The 18,840-nt window shown below is 40.3% G+C and overlaps 1 protein-coding gene across 2 annotated transcripts in view; it reads right to left on the bottom strand.

The window, feature by feature from the left end:
* STK24 (serine/threonine kinase 24) overlaps positions 1–18,840 on the bottom strand; it is a 68,365-nt gene that overhangs the window by 22,723 nt on the left and 26,802 nt on the right. The window lies entirely within an intron of this gene.

Raw genomic sequence — 18,840 nt, 5'->3', positions numbered from 1 at the left:
ATTATACTAGGTACTACTGTAAGGCATTTAAAGAAGAACGCAATCATCAGGCACAGTCAACATGGGTTCACAAAGGGAAAGTCCTGTTTAACTTATTTGATGTCCTTCTATGATAAGTCACCCGCGTCATGGATGAAGGGAAGGCGTGGATGCAATTTTTGTGCATTTTAGTAAGGTTTTTCATACTGTCCCTCACAGCTTCCTTCTGGACTAGTTGTCCAACTGTGGGATGAGCAGGTTCACAGTGCACTGGGTGAAGAACTGGCTGAAGGGCAGATCTCAAAGGGTTGTAGTGAATGGGGCTACATCTGGCTGGTGACCAGTCACCAGCGGTGCTCCACAGGGTTCAATTCTAGTGCCAGTCCTGTTCAATATATTTATCAATGACCTGGATGCAGGAGTTGAATGCACCATTAGCAAGTTTGCTGACGATACCAAACTGGGAGGTGCTGTTGACTCTCTTGAGGGACAAGAGGCCTTGCGGAGGGATCTAGATAGATTGGAACATTGGGCTGTGATTAATGGGATGAAATTTAATAAGTCGAAATGCCAAATTCTGCACCTAGGACATAGTAATGCCAGGCACAAGTTTAAATTGGGAGAGGAGTGGCTGGAGAGCAGCCCTGCAGAAAGGGATCTGGGGATGCTGGTCAGCAGCAGGCTCAACAGGAGTCAGCAGTGTGCCCTGGCAACCAAGAGGGCAAACCGCATCCTGGGGGACATTGAACACAGCACAACCAGCTGGTCAAAAGAGGTGATTATCCCACTGTGTTCAGCATCGATGCGGCCTCACCTGGAGAACTGTGTGCAGTTCTGGGCCCCACCATTTAAGAATGATGTTGAGGTCCCTGAATGCGTCCAGAGGAAGGCAACAAAGCTTGTGAAAGGGCTGGAAGGAACGTCCTGTGAGGAGCAGCTGAGGACTTTGGGCTTGTCTAGTTTGGAGAGAAGGAGGCTGAAGGGTGACCTCATTGCTCTCTACAGCTTCCTGAGGAGGGGAAGTGGAGAGGGAGGTGCTGAGCTCTTCTCCCTGGTATCCAGTGATAGGACGCTTGGGAATGGTTCAAAGCTGCGCCAGAGGAGGATTAGACTGAACTTTAGGAAGCATTTCTTTACCGAGAGGGTGGTCAAACACTGGAACAGGCTTCCTAGAGAGGTGGTTGGTGCCCCAAGCCTGTCAGTATTTAAGAGGCATTTGGAAAATGCCCTTAACAACATGCTTTAACTTTTGGTCAGCCCTGAAGTGGTCAGGCAGTTAAGACTAGATGATCATTGTAGGTCCCTTCCAACTGAAATAGTCTATTCTATTCTATTTTAACCCCTGCCCAAGAGTCATGTAGCAGAAGGAAAACTCTTGCCTTTATGCTGACTATAACTGGACAAGTATTCTAGGCCTCTGAGTTTACCAGCATATCAACTCCCAAAAGCCACCCACCTAGTTCTTATCACACTCCTTAGTACATTTTGCAGAAGTATCTTCTGAGACAAGAAAGAGACAGACAGGAGCCACTCATTGAAAAATGGAAGAGGATAAACTTACATTTTAAAATTCTGATTATAGACATTCAGAATACCAAATAATAATTACATTACATGAAATATATTTCCTTTCCTTAGAAAAAAATGCTTTGATTTTATTGATTATTTTTATTTGTACAGATACTCCTAAATATTTTATTTAATAAGTCTGACTCCTGTCTAGGCTGAATTCAATTTAAAATTTGTTCTTCACATCCCTGCATCATTTCATTTTCTTGAACAGTCATCTGTCTCTGACCTAAGGAAGAATACCAGTAAGTTTTCTCCACTAATGCTTATGCATCTGATATATGGTACAGAATTTTGGACAACTGTGTTCAAGAAAGATAAAACAAACTAATAATAAAGATTATTTAAGATAACTATAGCAATTTGGTAGGTTTAGTTAGTAAAATAAAAGCTAACAAAAAAACAAAATCAAGCTACTACATTCTTTAGGGAAAGCTTGATATATATTATAGGAATGTTTCACACAAGATATACAATATGCTACGCTAAGAAAGAGATTGCACCCAATCATTTCTTTCCACTGTTTGCAGCATCTTATTCCCAAATACACTAATAGTTAGTCCACCTTTTCCTTGCAGTACCAGCCTTGAAACATGTTTTAAAGCAAGGCCATAAATCTACCAGACAGATATTCAAATGAAATTACTGCATAGAACATACGTAGGGTTTTGGTTTAGTTTTTATGATTTTCAAGTTATACTATGGTTTGTTAGGTTTAACTCTACGTACCAAACATTCACAAGACTTCTAGCATAAAAACGTAGAGGTCTCTCAGAGCAAGGAGCACATAAATAGCAAAAATATTCATTTACTTTACCCTGCAAAATAAAACTCAATTTAAAAATAACAACTCACAGCCACAGCAGGTAAGACTCTAAATATTTGTCCATAAAGATGGATTAAAATTTTTAGAAAAATGATAAATGTATTGCAGAAATTAACTTTTTCTAAATCCCCTGAAGGATTAGAAAATTTTAGCCCTTAGTACTCACTTAAGCCTTTTAGTCATTATTATAGCTGTAGTTCCACCTGCATCTGTCCCCTCTCTGGTCTCAGAATACACCTTCTGTACCTAAACGCACACAGCCCTTCCCACCTACCTCCAGTACCACAAACTGCACTATTTTTAGGTAAGAACCTGGATTAGAGTTCCTTCATCATCCACCATCTTTAACACACAGATCCAGCTAAATTTAGATACCTTTCTTCAGGAATCAACTAATATTATTTGACAAACACAGTCTTGTTAAAAATATTTTTTAAGTGCCGCAATACATTTTTTAGGGAGAAAAAGTAATTTTAAAATATAATCTATCTTAGTATCTACATACAGCATTTTGATAATGCTTATTTTCTGCAGACTCCACAGATATTCCAAGAATTATAGCTCATCTTGAGAGAGTCCCTTACAGTACTGCAATACTTGTTTTGCTGCTACAAGTTTCTCAGATTTGCCCGTCCCTTCAAGGCTGCAGGTCCTAACAGTTCCAGAACAAGTATGCTTCTGAGAAGTGTCTTACAGTAAAGTCATTTCATCTTCAGAAATCTTCCTAAACTCGATCAAAATTTTATATACATATTTTGCTTCAGCCTGATGTTTTTGAAAGCTGTATGAAATTTCCTGAATATTCAAATTTTGCATGCCTGCAAAATTTACATTTGATTTTAGTAGTAATTTAAACACAAACACGTTAACTGTATCACTACCTTTTACTTCAATAGAAATACTTGGGTGGGAAAGAACAAGGTAGGACAAACGAACTCCCTGATCCTCTCAAAAATATAAAAAAAATAAAACAAACCACACACACCTCACCAAGAAGTCAATAAGAGACGGATGTTCCCTCTTCTATCATCTCTATTACCTCATGGATCTAAAGAGCTAACAACTTGAAATAAGATACAATTTTCCAAAAGAGAAATTCTCCATAAAACTAGCTACTAAATTCTCCATCTGAAAATTAGAAATTAGAGGTAGCAGAAAATAACTTAAAAAATATTTAAGAATAACATTTTAATTACATAGTTACACAATCAGAATCACAGAACCAATCAGGTTGGAAGAGACCTCAGGGATCATCGAGTCCAACCGTTGCCCTTACACCACCCTGTCAACTAGACCATGGCACTAAGTGCCATGTCCAGTCTTTTCTTAAACACATCCAGAGATGGTGACTCCACCACCTCCCTGGGCAGCCCCTTCCAATGGCTAATGACCCTTTCTGAAAAGAAATTCTTCCTGATGTCCAACCTGAACCTCCCCTGGCGAAGCTTGAGGCTGTGCCCTCTTGTCCTATCGCTAGTTGCCCGGGAGAAGAGGCCAACTCCCACTTCACTACAACCTCCCTTCAGGTAGTCGTAGACTGCAATAAGGTCACCTCGGAGCCTCCTCTTCTCCAGGCTAAACAACCCCAGCTCCCTCAGCCGTTCCTCGGAGGTCAGACTCTCCAGACCCTTCACCAGCTTGGTCACCCTCCTCTGGACTCGCTCCAACACCTCAACATCTTTCTTGAAGTGCGGGGCCCAGAACTGGACACAGTATTCAAGGTGCGGCCTCACCAGTGCCGAGTACAGAGGGACGATCACTTCCCTAGACCAGCTGGCTACACTATTCCTAACAGAGGCCAGGATGCCATTGGCCTTCTTGGCCACCTGGGCACACTGCTGGCTCATGTTTAGCCGGCTGTTGATCAGCATCCCCAGGTCTCTTTCCACCGGGCCGCTTTCTAACCACTCTTCCCCCAGCCTGTAGAGCTGGCATGGGGTTGTTGTGGCCGAAGTGTAAGACCCGGCACTTGTTCTTGTTGAACCTCATGCCGTTGGTGTCAGCCCATCTATCTAACCTGTCCAAATCCCTCTGTAGGGCCTTCCTACCCTCCAGCAGATCGACACTCCCACCCAGCTTGGTGTCATCTGCAAATTTGCTGAGGGTGCACTCAATCCCTACGTCTAGATCATCTATAAAGATATTGAACAGCACCAGCCCCAGAACTGAGCCCTGGGGAACACCGCTAGTGACAGGCCGCCAGCTGGACTTTGCCCCTTTCACCATCACTCTCTGGGCTCGGTCATCCAGCCAGTTTTTAACCCATTGAAGAGTCCACCCATCCAAGCCCCAGGCAGCCAGTTTGTCCAGGAGGATGCTGTGGGAGACAGTGTCGAATGCCTTACTGAAGTCTAGATAGACTACATCCACAGCCCTGCCCTCATCTATTAAGCGGGTCACTTGGTCATAGAAAGAGACCAGGTTGGTCGAGCAGGACCTGCCTTTCATGAATCCATGTTGGCTGGCCCCGATGCCCCGATTGTCCTGCATGTGCCGTGTAATGGCACTCAGGATGATCTGTTCCATCACCTTGCCTGGCACCGAGGTCAGGCTGACAGGCCTATAGTTCCCTGGATCGTCCTTCCGACCCTTCTTGTAGATGGGCATTACATTTGCTAATTTCCAGTCAGCTGGAACTTCTCCAGTTAACCAGGACTGCCAGTAGATAATGGAGAGTGGTTTGGTGTTCATTTGCCAGTTACTTCATTACTCTGGGGTGAATCCCATCCGGGCCCATAGCCTTGTGGGTGTCCAGCTGGCACAGCAGGTCACTAACCGTCTCCTCCTGGATCCTGGGAGGTTCACACAGCCCCCCGTCCCTAACTTCAGGCTCTGGGGGCCGAGTCTCCTGAGGACAATCGGTCTTGACATTAAAGACTGAGGCAAAGAAGACACTGAGCACCTCTGCCTTTTCCTCATCCCCTGACACTACACTACCCTCCTCATTCAGCAAGTGCTGGAGGTTCTCCTTGACCCTCCTTTTGCTGTTGATGTATTTATAAAAGCTTTTTTTTTTTTGTCTTTGACTGTAGCAGCCAAATCGAGCTCTAATTGAGCTTTGGCCCTTCTAATCTTCTCCCTACACGACCTGGCCACATCCCTATAGACCTCCCAAGTTACCCGACCCTTCTTTCAGAGCAAGTAGGCTCTCTTTTTTTTCCTTAAGTTCTAGTCTAAGTTCCCTGTTTAACCAGGCTGGTCTTTTTCCCCGACTGCTTGCCTTCCTACAGACTGGGACAGCCTGGTCCTGAATATTTAGCAATTCCCTTTTGAAGCATGTCCAGCCTTCCTGGACTCCTTTGCCCTCCAGGACCGACTCCCAAGGGACTCGGTCCACCAGCCTCTTAAACAGGCTAAAGTCAGCCCGCCGGAAATCTAAGGCAGAAGTTCTACTCTTGCCCCTCCTTACTTCCCCCACTATCGAAAACTCTAACATTTCATGGTCGCTACTCCCAAGACAGCCACCGACCCTCACATCTCCCACTAGTCCTTCTCTGTTCACAAACAACAGGTCAAGCAGGGCCCCTCCTCTAGTGGGCTCATTTACCACTTGCATGAGGAAGTTGTCCTCCACACATTCTAGGAACCTCCTAGATTGCTAGGAGCAATTGCTCCTAGATTGAATCATGTAACACAATTATACAACTGCAGATTAGACAATTCATAGTCTTTTAAAATCATCATTTATCCTTTTAAATTCTTTTCCTGGCTTACTCAGTCTCTACTCCTGAAACTTTCATCATCAACTGCATGGGGCCACATGTCTGGATTTACAATATAAAAGCCACGGATCCAGTGAACTCCGGGGGAACACACACATAACTCTATTTGTATCCCAGTGTGAAGCTAAGCAATAGCAAGCTATTACAATTATGGCATCTTATACCCGTAGCCCTAGATTCAAAGCGATTTTTAATTCCCTACGGTTCCCCTTCCCCCTTGCCACAGAAATATTACTCAACTTCATGGATGTTTTGGGGTTTTTTAAGTTTTCATCATTCATATAAAGTACCTGAACAGATGTAATAACTATTGTAGAGAACCTTACTATCACCTTTAACTAATTCTTGCTGAAAATTGCTTTTAGCTTTCTTATTTAAAATCTGCATACACTACTTAATAAGAAAATGCAAAGAAATGCTTTTGGTGAGATAGTTTTAATGAATTGCTTAATACATGTTCTATATTAGAGCCAATAACCTATATATACTTACTTTATGCCTTGTAACAACAGCACATGGCAAGTAGAGCACTACTAGCAATTGACTTTGGCATCACCAGAGCAACGTGCCTACTTCTTTCCTTCCTTTCTCTAGCATACTTCACATTCCCTAACACCTACCATCACTTTCCCTTTTAAAGCTGCACAAATTCTTTTTTTCCTTGTACTTCTCACATTCTTCTGTACATATTCCCCACTTTTCCTCTCAAACAGAACACCAAAAGCAATAAGCTTTCTTCCACAGCCTAGATTAGTAATTACATATTACACATAATCACTTGTATTTTCAAGAAGATACTACACTTACATACTGAGACTACCAACTTTCAGTGCTCCATTTTAAGATCTGAAATAAGATCACTTTTCTTCTTCTAAGCATCAGTCACAACACAGCATGGAATTTTCTTCCAAATACCATGAAGCCCTGGTGAGTCATCAATCCAAATTTAGGATTATTATTTCTCTATAAACATAGATGAGCACATTAATGAGGGCACATAGAACATTTCCCTTTTCACAGTAAGAGCAAGAGGTTTTCCTTTGATGCCACGAAACTGAGGGAGCAAACAGCTTTGGAATCTGAAAGAAGCTCTGTCTCAGAAAGTCAGAGTTTCTGTAAATCCTTTCCAAACTAGTTTGCTCTTCCTGAGGTCTCACATCTGATTTTAACCCTGGAACCACAGAAAAACCTTACAATAGCAGCTTTACCTCTAATGAAGTATTCCCCATTAAGTCACTGCTATACCATGAAAGTGTTTGTAAAATAAGTGCAGTTACAGCAGGTAAAGAACTTTTCCTGATATGTAAAAATCAAGGATATGCACTAAAAAAAAGGCCATCCACCAAAAAGCTCCTCTAGAATCTCAGAAGTACATTTTAACTGAAATCAGAGGAGTACAGAAGACATATACAGAAATAAGTAATCAAGATTAAAATGTTTGTTTGTAAATCCTTACAAAGTTAAAACATATGAATAAACATAGAGAGGTCTATCTTTAGAGATACTTTGTATATATACTTTTTTTTAACATGAAGAACATACACATTTCTTAGCAGTGTGATACTACACAGGAGAGACTGACCTAAAGCAACCAAGCCACAGTGTATTGATGAAAATGTTCCTAAATCACCTTTCTTGAAGAAAGAAGACGCTGCATGGGAAAACGTAACACAGTCACAAAAGAGAAGGACTAGAAGGGCTTGGAAGTAAGAGCACCAAGTGACCTGTACAGTAATTCAGAATTTAACTAAGAGTCTTAAATCATGGAAGCCAACTAATGCAATTTGAAAACAGTAGTACAACAGTGAGCACATGTTAGTTTCCAAGTGAAATAAAATCCCCCCACCTATTGTGAGAAAGAATTTCCCACCTTAAATTTATGGTACACAATTAGCAGCAGAACAGAGGGTATTTATAAATATGTATAAAAGGCTTGTTTAGTTCTGGAGACAAGCCATCTCCAAATTCCACTTAGAATCTATATTTACAGGCACTTTAACTTACATCAACAATACAATCTAGAAATTACATACTTGATTGAAATAACACAACAGATTTGCTAATCAAAATAAGAACTAGCTTAACTTGATCTATATACTAAGAGTTTTACCATCACGGGATTAGTAGAAAAACCTACAGTATTGAAAACAGAAACAGAATACCTTGGACAGAATCTCAACTAATCTGAAAAGAACAAACTAGTTCCAAAACTGATATGCATTGCACAATGTGATGTGTGATACTTAGTTTAATAAAATTTTCAGTTTAACTGGTATATATGCCAAAGTAATACACGCCAGAAAAAAGACTTATATTTCAATACTGGCATAAATTTAGTATTAATGTTCATAGTGAATCTCCAGCATAAGAAACCAGATTAAAAGAACCTTGATACACAATGTGTGCAACAGGATAACCTTTCTAAGTTGCATTCCTGCTACAAGTTGTTACCACTCCTCATGGAGATTTGTCTTCTGTTACCTTCATATATAAAAACACCCAGGGAAGTCTGACAGCTGTAGCAACCAGAAGCTTTTCAAATACCTGCACTCTGATTCTTAGATGCTTGACTTCAAAAACATGATGCAGAGATCATGGAACTTGTCTTCCATATCTAATTTAAGCAACCTTGCCTACCGATTCCCTGTTTTGGAAGGAAAGAAGGATTTTTTTCAGGATTTCTTCACACTTGTGCTTTTAACTATGCATCTGAAGCCCATACTGCTGGACAAAGCCACCAGGTGGCAGAATCACACAATGCCAAAGATGCTCCCTCACCACCCCCCCAACAAAGGCGGCCCAGCTCCAAAAGAAGCTGTGCAACCCACCGAAGACAGAAGCACAAAACCACCTGTTTAAAATGAATCTGAAACATTTATCACACTGACATCCTTCATAAAAGAGGAAGAAATGATCAACCAAAGAGAAATACACCTTAAGGAATATGATCGCTCTACATCTGAATTCTTCAAAATGCTTTCCTTTCCTCACAATCATCAGGTTCAGCTTCAGGCACCATTTTATTCATTCACCATCTCCTTTGAACACCAAGTCACAATAGTAGTCACTGTCTTTGTTATACAGGACAAAGAACAGGCACACCCTAGCATTTGAGTTCTCACTATTTATTAACTTACATGGACATCCGTGAGCTTATACACAGAGATAAAATACAGATGGATGAGAAAAAAAACTAAGTTTTGTACAATGTCACAAAAGATGCACTGAGGCAGTGACAGGAAATGGCATTGCTGTATTTGTGGTTCTTGCTCCTCTTAGACAAGCTCAAACCTTTCTACAACACTAAACGTTGCCAACTGCCTCAAATCTGAATACATGTCTCAAGAAATATCAAGACCTCCAAAATATTTTAAATGCCCTTTCCCTGGAGCTTATCGTTTCATAAAAAAGGATACATATACAAGAAAATTATTATTTTAGGTTCTAGAGAAAAGGCATCTATCAGTTCAGTTTCAAGGATCTAATGGCAATTCATCATCAGGATTTGCAAGCTTTCCAGTTGTTAGTTGACTGTTCAATTTCTAGACCCACGGATTAGTATTAGAACAGATACCATTTGCCAAAATTGAGTTCTTTAACAGTACAAAGTGGTTATTACTGTCACTCAGCAAATGCATGGTTTTGGCAAGCAATACATAAAGCTCTACCTCATGGCCTCAATTCTTCTCATTTCTTGACTATTTATAAATATTACCTATATATATTATTGGTTCAATTTAAATCTAATCAGAACTAGATCCACTGCTGCCATATGTTCACATTGCAAAATTAATAGCATACCACTACCTGCTTTCATTCCATCCTTCCCAGTACGCAATCCCTGGACAGAGAGGGTAAGCAATGCACCCTTGAACTTCAAACAGCCTATCCAGATGCCAGTTAAGATTGCTCAATGTCATATAATAACTCTTTTGACAGAAGGAAGGGATGTGACAAAGGATAGAATTACTGATCGCAAAAGAAAGTTACTTACACTGCAGTTTCTCCAAGATTTGAACACCATGGTTACCCAGTTCTGTTAGCATAAGCAGCACTAAATAATCAAGCCCTTTCCATTACAAATGGACAAACTGATTCTACCACTCCATATCTAGGGTCCTATGACTGTTTAACAGCTATCAAGAAAGGCTATAATGTTTTTACAAGCTTTTGGAGCTGTCTTCACAGAAGACAACATCAGAAAAAAAAAAAATCTTTCTGTGCCAATTCACAGCACCTTTCTAAGACAGTAAAGTTTGTTCTTAAAGGCAATCTCAGTAAGTACTACTATTTTTCTTCCATATCTGATGAACAAAAAAATCTCCAGCATCATTACAAAGGAATAAAGAATGCCACCACCATTCCAACACTTCCCAGGAAGCATATTGAGTTCCATCATGCAGTTAATCCTTCACTTGAACTTTTCTTTGACAATCTATTCATCTGCTAATGTTCTTCAATCTATTTCCACCTACTACTACAACACAAGCTTCTATGGACTGGAGTATCATTTTATAAAGGGGAAGCTATTTGTTTATATCATTACAGATTTCATTACATAAAACCAAACTGTAGTAATTCCTAAAGACACTTGTTTCAGAGCACCTGAAAGTCAGATGGCATGGAAAGAGAACTGTTGGCTTTGAAGAACAAGAGAAACTATTTTATGAAAGTATAAGGCTAGACACCCAGGTTGCCTTAGACACCAAACATATCCTCTGGATAAATGTCCTCTCCCTCTCCCTTCTCCCTCCCCCATCCTGTCACAACTAATGGTCCATGTTCTAGAGCAGAGCCCTCAAGTACTGTCCAGTGTTCTTAGAAAGGTGAAAAATAACTGAAACACCAACAGCTGCAGAGAAATAGCCATCTTTAACCTTGGAAATTAATATCCTGCTTTGGGGTTTTGGAGTATAAGAGCAAAAGCAGATGTTATGAAATACAGATTAAGACAATCTATTCATCAAGAAAGTATGAGCAAAAATCTAGCCATGCTGAAGTAGATCATCTGGTATACTACTAAAGAAAACAGTTTAAATTGATTTTGCTTCTTAAATGAATTATTTAATTTTACTATAATTTTTAAAGGCTCCAAAGAGAAAGAATATTGCTTTGAATATCAGTTCCCTCCAGGAAAAATTAACAAGGCAATAAAGAATTAATTTCAAAGGTAAATCTAGTTAAGTATTTCATGAATTCCGGACCCTCCAAATAATATAACACTTCCCACCTATAGCTAGGTCTCTCATTTTATCAGAATGTATGTCCATCAACAGATATTTTATTTTAGACTAGAAAGCAGTCTAGTAATTCTCAGTCCTGTTTCTACTTTTCCTTGATGAATTCCTAGAGATGTAGGCATAAGATCAAATTTATTTAAAAAAAAAAACAACAACAAAACAAAGCCAAACAAAACCACCTCCACTTTCACTGACACTAAAAGGCCACTCAAATTAAGGAAATAAGAGGTGCCTTTGTTTCCTTCTCATCTGTTCACAGAGGAGGGCAACTCATTAATAAAAATAAACTATATTTGTGATTTAGCTTATCTTAGGAACAGAATGAACTTGGTAAGATTTACACAAGCTGCAGTGTGCTACTCCTCATTTTGGTGCATTCAGTAATACCTTGTAGAGATAAAAAAAAAAGAAGTGTTAGAATAATTCCCAGAAAAATATTTGCTCTTTTCCGAAAGTTTCCTTTTTTGAATTTGAATATTTGTTTTGCCTCTTTGAACACCAGAAGAAGGGGTATAGAAATAACACATCATGGAAAGACTATATATTAAGAAAAAAAATCCAAATTCCTGCAGTTGAACAACATACCACATATGAAGTATAGAAGATTGCAAAATAAAATTTTCCAATGAAACTAAGGAAGCTGACTACTATAAAAGAAATCTCAGCCTTTTGGGGAAAAAAAAAACCCAAACACAAAACCAAACAAACAAAAAAACCAAACCCATATAACCCAACAACAAGGACCAAACATTTGAACACAGTCAAACAAAACCTAAGCTAATTTCATCTAACAACACAGCTAGGACCTGTAAACATTTTAAGTCTGGAGTCTGCAAGTTGTTCATAATATCCATAGGTAAATCTCTTCCAAAGCTATGTAAGTGTAGAATTAGGCAAGATATTATTTTATAGGATGACCCACTTCTTTACTACCTCAACATATTTAAGTTACAATCTACACAATCTTTGTATTTATATGGTAGAGCCCAGTAAGGCTAGCTAGATGGCAGTTATTAGAAGCACTCTACATAGTCAGAGAGCTCTTACTTAGGTTTAAAGAAGTCAAACTAATAGCTAAATAATATACTCTCATCATAAATGGAGAGAAAAAAAAAAAGGCAAAACTTTCACAGAATCACAGAATGGTTAAGGGTTGGAAGGGACCTCTGGAGATCATCTAGTCCAACCCCCTGCTAAAGCAGGTTCACCCAGAGCATGTTGCACAGGGTCATGTCCAGGCTGGCTTTGAATATCTCCAGAGAAGGAGACTCCACAACCTCCCTGGGCAGCCTGTTCCAGTGCTCTGGCACCCTCAAAGTAAAGAAGTTTTTCCTCATTTTCAGATGGAACTTCCCATGTTTCAGTTTGTGCCCGTTGCCCCTTGTCCTGTCACTGGGCACCACTGAGAAGAGTCTGGTCCCCTCCTCTTGACACCCACCCCTAAGGTATTTGTAAGTGCTGATAAGATCCCCTCTCAGTCTTCTATTCTCCAAGCTGAACAGACCCAGCTCTCTCAGCCTCTCCTCATACTTTACAGGACTTAGTAACAGGTATAGCTTAAATCTGAATGCCAGCTATGCTCTTCAAATCCACACCCTTAGGAAAAAAAAAAAATCTGTATTCAGCATATAAACATATAAAACTCATATTTACTAACAGTCTACTACATGTCCAAATATTCCCATTAAAAAAAAAAAAAACCCACACAAAAAAACCCCAAGAAAGTTCTCCCTTATGATTCCAGTCCTATTCTTAGTGAGTTTCATATAATGTTTACTGGAATAAGAACAAAAAAAGCAAGATCTATAGCTGAGTATTCATACAAGTGACCTGAAGGTAGATGGGGAAGGGGTGGAAATCACCCCTGAAAAGTCTGCTTTTATAAAAAAAATAAAAATAAATAAAAAACCTAACATGGGATTTTTGTGTTTAAATTTCTGATGTCAAGGTAAACTTCTGTTTATTTTAAAATGCTTTCTCTATGAAATAATTATTCCATAGGCATTTAGAAGACAAACAGCTGTGCTGCATCTAGGTGGCATCTCCAACAAGAAAAGAAAAATCCTAAGGACGTATTTCCCTCCAGGAGAATGAAATGCAATCATTTGTTTCTACAGAACTTTTCTGGGATAATGCTCACTAGAAATTTAAACACACAAAGAATTAGGTGGAAATCATATGGATATTAAGGAATCATTCAGAGATCTATTTTTAAAAAAGCATTTTAAAACTGTGTGGAGCAAGCACAGTTTTGGGGGGTTTTTGCTCTTACTTTAACCTTAAGGATCATTAATTGAGAAAAGTTCAAGTTTGAACCTCATCCAAAATATGAAAAAAAAAAAAAAAAAAAAAAAAAAAAAAAGGAAGGAGGGGAGTATATGTCTGAGTACAAACCCAGGAAGTATAAAATGGCTCTTTCCCTTACTGGGGGTACATTCTTATGCAAACGGACTTAAGATTACTGACAGCAATGGACATCTCCATGAATCTTAAGGGGGCTGCAACCAGCTGATGAGGCCTCGCAGAGTTCTCAAAAAAATTTAATGAGGGAGCCATGAACAGAAACCTTTAGGAGATGGTAATGCTGTACTAAAGAAAATTACCATGCTCGGGTGCAGGACTGATGAGAAGTTATTTTGTCTGGGGAGCATTTCTGAGGCGCTTACCTCCTTTGAAGTCTCTTGGCGTCAGGATGAATGCTAGCTGTCCTCGGGCTGCCATCCCTTTGAGGGGAGGGAGATAGAGATGAGCCCAAAGGTTCTCTTCTAAACACAAGTCCTTACTGCAAGCTGGCCAAAAGGTCCCTGCAATCAAAGAAATCATTGTGGTTTTGCATGTGGCGCATTTATGTCCTTTAATCAAGGTTTGTCAGCCATCTAACATGTTCAACCACAAAGAAAAAAATAAATGCATCTGCTGGGTAGCCAATGCAGAGCAGAGACTAAGGAAAGAGAAGAATTGTTCATTCCACTTTGGACACTATGAACTCCATGAAAAACACAGGCAACATGGTTTTTCAAACTAAGTAGAACCACCTCAGTACACAGTATTTTATGCACGTATATATGTAATTTTAAAAAGCTATTTGTCTTTGGAATAATTTTCCAATACTCTGAAACTCCTGCCTTCTTCAGATCTCAAGAAAAAAATACCACATTTTCATTTCTAGACATACATACTAGCCAATGCATCCTACAATCTAATGCAGCAGTCGCTCTTCAACAATTACCTCTTGCAATTACCACAGCAGTATACAATTAATCCTTAAATGCATTCTTTTTGCCATAAACTAGTTGTAACAGAGCTTGCAGAGCCATTTGCTAGGGAAAAAAAACAATGAAAGTTCTGTCACAGCACTGATAAAAAGATTCCTTCTGCAGAACATTTAGCAGACTTCTGTGTTTGCATGCCAACATGCTAGAGCCACAAGCTCCATGTTTTCCTTAATGTGAGTCATCTCTAACAGTGTCCATATTCACCGCCTCTTTGGGACATTTTCTGGGCACATGCCCTTCCACCATCAAAATGAGTCTTTATATCCCAGCTGTCACAAGCCTAGGCACGTCATATTAAGCGCAAGTTTTCCCAGAGCTTCAAACTAATCGAAAATCTTGGTTTATAACTCTTCTACCAAAGTATATTATGGTAGAAGCAAATAGATACATATTTCTTTTATTGGCTGCAAAACCAGTCTCTAGGTAGTAAACACAAGAAACTTATACAACAACTGAAGAACTGTACACATTTCACTTCCTAAAGGAGTGGGTAACCACTTCTTTGGAATACTAAGTGTACGTGAGCCCATACTCTTCCTCCTCCCACCTGCCCTACAGCCATATCCCGGGTAACCAGACCTGGTTACCCAGGATATGGAGAAGGCTGAGGTACTCAACGACTTTTTTGACTCAGCCTTCATCAGCAAATTCTCTAGCCACACCACCCAAGTTGCAGAAGGCACAGGCAGGGACTGAAAGGATGAAGAATTGCCCACTGTAGGAGAATATCAGGTTCGAGACCATCTAAGGAACCTGAAGGTGCACAAGTCCACGAGACCTGATGAGGTGCATCCGCAGGTCCTGAGGGAACTGGCCGATGAAGTTGCTAAGCCACTATCCATCATTTTTGAGAAGTCGTGGCAGTCTGGTGAAGTTCCCACTGACTGGAAAAGGGAAAACATAACCACCATTTCTAAAATGGGAAAAAAAGAAGATCCAGGAAACTACAGGCCAGTCAGCCTCACCTCTGTGCCTGACAAGATCATGGAGCAGATTCTCCTGGAAACTATGCTAAGGCACACGGAAATCAAGGAGGTGATTTGTGACAGCCAACATGGCTTCACTAAGGGCAAATCATGCTTGACAAATTTGGTGGCCTTCTACAGTGGGGTTACAGCATTGGTGGATAAGGGAAGAGAGACTGACACCATCTACCTGGACCTGTGCAAAGCACTTGCCACTGTCGCGCATGACATCCTTGTCTCTAGATTGGAGAGACATGGACTTGATGGATGGACCTCCTCGCTGGATAAGGAATTGGCTGGATGGTCATACTCAAAGACTTACGGTCAATGGCTCAATGTCCAAGTGGACACCAGTGACGAGTGGCGTTCCTCGGGGGTCAGTATTGGGACCGGTCCTGTTTAACATCTTTGTTGGCGACATGGACTGTGGGATTGAGTGCACCCTCAGCAAGTTTGCCGACAACACCAAGCTGTGTGGTGCAGTCGACGCGCTGGAGGGAACGGATGCCATCCACAGGGGCCTTGACAGGCTTGAGAGATGGGCCTGTGTGAACCACATGAAGTTCAACAAGGCCAAGTGCAAGGTCCTGCACCTTGGTCAGGGCAATCCCAAGCACATACAGGCTGGGCAGAGAATGGATTGAGAGAAGCCCTGAGGAGTAGGACTTGGGTGTGATGGTGGATGAGAAGCTCAACATGAGCCAGCAATGTGCACCTGCAGCCCAGAAAGCCAGCTGTATCCTGGGCTCCATCAAAAGCAGCGTGGCCAGCAGGTCAAGGGAGGTGATTCTGTCCCTCTACTCCGCTCTCATGAGACCCCAACCTGGAGTACTGCATTCAGCTCTGGGGCCCCAACATAAGAAGGACATGGAGCTGTTGGAACGAGTCCAGAGGAGGGCCACGAAGATGATCAGAGGGCTGGAGCACCTCTCCTATGAAGACAGGCTGAGAGAGTTGGGGCTATTCAGCCTGGAGAAGGCTCTGGGGAGACCTCATACCAGCCTTCCAGTACCTGAAGGGGGCCTACAAGAAAGCTGGAGAGGGACTTTTTACAAGGGTATGTAATGACAGGATGAGGGTAATGGTTTTAAACTGAAAGAGGGTAGATTTAGATGAGATATTAGGAAGAAATTCTTGACTGTGAGGGTGGTGAGACACTAGAACAGGTTGCCCAGAGAAACTGTTGATGCCCCCTCTCTGGAAGTGTTTAAGGCCAGGTTAGATGGGGCTTTGAGCAACCTGGTCTAGCAGAAGGTGTCCCTGCCTGTGGCAGGGGGGTTGGAACTAGATGATCTTTAAGGTCCCTTCCGACTCAAACCATTCTATGATCTTATGATTTTCACTTTTTTCGCTTCAAAAACAGCGGTGGGAGAGTGAAAAGTCTTGTCCCTTACAACTATTACCCTTTTCACTGTTAAGATTTTTATTATGTAGTGGGGCTGACAACAGTCACCCCCCCTCCCTTGTCCACCAGGCAAATAACTACTTCATAACCAGCCTATTGCGTCATTACCTTATGGGGAAAAAAAACCCCCACTAACTTCAATCTGCGGCAGAACTTTTCCCAGGAAGTCCATTTAAACAGGCACACGAAGATTAATGAGTGACTTACATGGTTCTATGACAATCTCAATGCTTTGTCTATTCATGTCTTACGGATAGTCACCAAGAAAGCAAGAAACACAAAAATGTAACCCATAATCAAAGCTCCATATGGAACTGAATTTTACTGAGAGATACATCAAATGGTTATTAATAAACTGTACAAAATCCCAAAATGGGAAACTGGAAGCAAAATTAAATCATCATTAGTTTACAGAATTCATTCGTCCAGATAAATTGCTTTACAACAAAAGCAGAACAAATGAACCTTGCGTCCAATGAATACTGAGATTAGTAATTTTTTTTTTTTTTTTTTCAACAAAACATCACCCTATTTGCACCTATGTATCCTAAACCTATTTCACTGGACTAGTTCACATCAATAACACTGAGAGGTTTTATAAATTACTCCCCTCTCTAGACCAGAAGCAAACTTCCAACAGAAAATATGAGGCACAAGAACCCTTTCACCTCCATTGTCCAAAACACAAGCTCTAATGCTTACATCTGTTCCTGTTTCCCATTATATCAAATTAAATTCAAAATGAAAGGTACAACTCAAACTTACTACTTTGCACAAATATCAATCCACCCATCAGTTTAATCCTTTTTTCACCACTTGGGTATACAACTTCCAAGATTTTTTGCATCCCTGCTCTGCAGCCTGTAAATCTTTACTCCTCCCTTCACCTTTTGCATTCACATTGCTATTGACTTACACTGTGTCCTTCACAGAATACTCATAGGCCAATCCTTCTTCAAAACTCTTACTACTAAAGAAGTTGTATGTATCAGCCCTAGAATCACCCAGGATCTTCAACTCAGACTTCCGCCAAGCTCATCGCTCCAATTCCTGCAAAACATGTAATTTTTCTGCAAACCTCTTATTATTTTCCACTTTTTCTCTTACAACCCTTCCCCTGACCTCGATTACTGCTAAAAACACCACCTATTCACATCCATCATTTCCATTCTGCCTTCCTCCCCTGTTTTTGTTTCCTTCTTTCAAATTGCTGTTTCAAGGAACTGTTGAAGAAAGAGAGAAAGCCTCAGTACCTCCAAATGAATAAGTTTATCCCAACTTTTACGCAACAGATTACAAATTTAGTAGTATAATGAAAAAACTAGACTGAAAGAACCTTAAGAATCTGGTTGAAAACACTGGCTCCTGAATACAAGAACTGCCATGTTTTAGAATACAGTCCATAAACCTATTCACCATGCAAGTTCCCTTTCGAAGTTCAATATTTGAGTCTAACCAACTTTTTCCAAATAACAATTTCTAAAAGTTCTACAATCAACCACTTTAATATACTTATTAACATTCTCTGTAGCATAACATTAGATAATATTCCCTTATATGCATAAAGAATGTGACTTTTCTGCTTTTATACAACTATCTCCATACAGACCATGCTAAGACCTAAAAGAATTCATTTGACCCAAAGAACTGCATAAATGCCAAAGTATATTGAAGCAAAAGAAAGTTAACTGAGCAATACAAACTACATAATGTTCACATTAAAGATATGACACAAACATAGTAACTATGTAAGAGCACAAGATTATGACAGAGGTATGTAAAGAAAGAAGTTTTCCATCGAAATGGCAAATGTTTAGAGGTTCACAGAATTACAGAATCACAGAATGTTAGGGATTGGA

This window comes from Nyctibius grandis, chromosome 2 (assembly GCF_013368605.1).
Source record: "Nyctibius grandis isolate bNycGra1 chromosome 2, bNycGra1.pri, whole genome shotgun sequence".
NCBI classification, from domain to species: Eukaryota; Metazoa; Chordata; class Aves; order Nyctibiiformes; family Nyctibiidae; genus Nyctibius; species Nyctibius grandis.
This window is presented reverse-complemented; position numbering and strand designations above follow the sequence as displayed.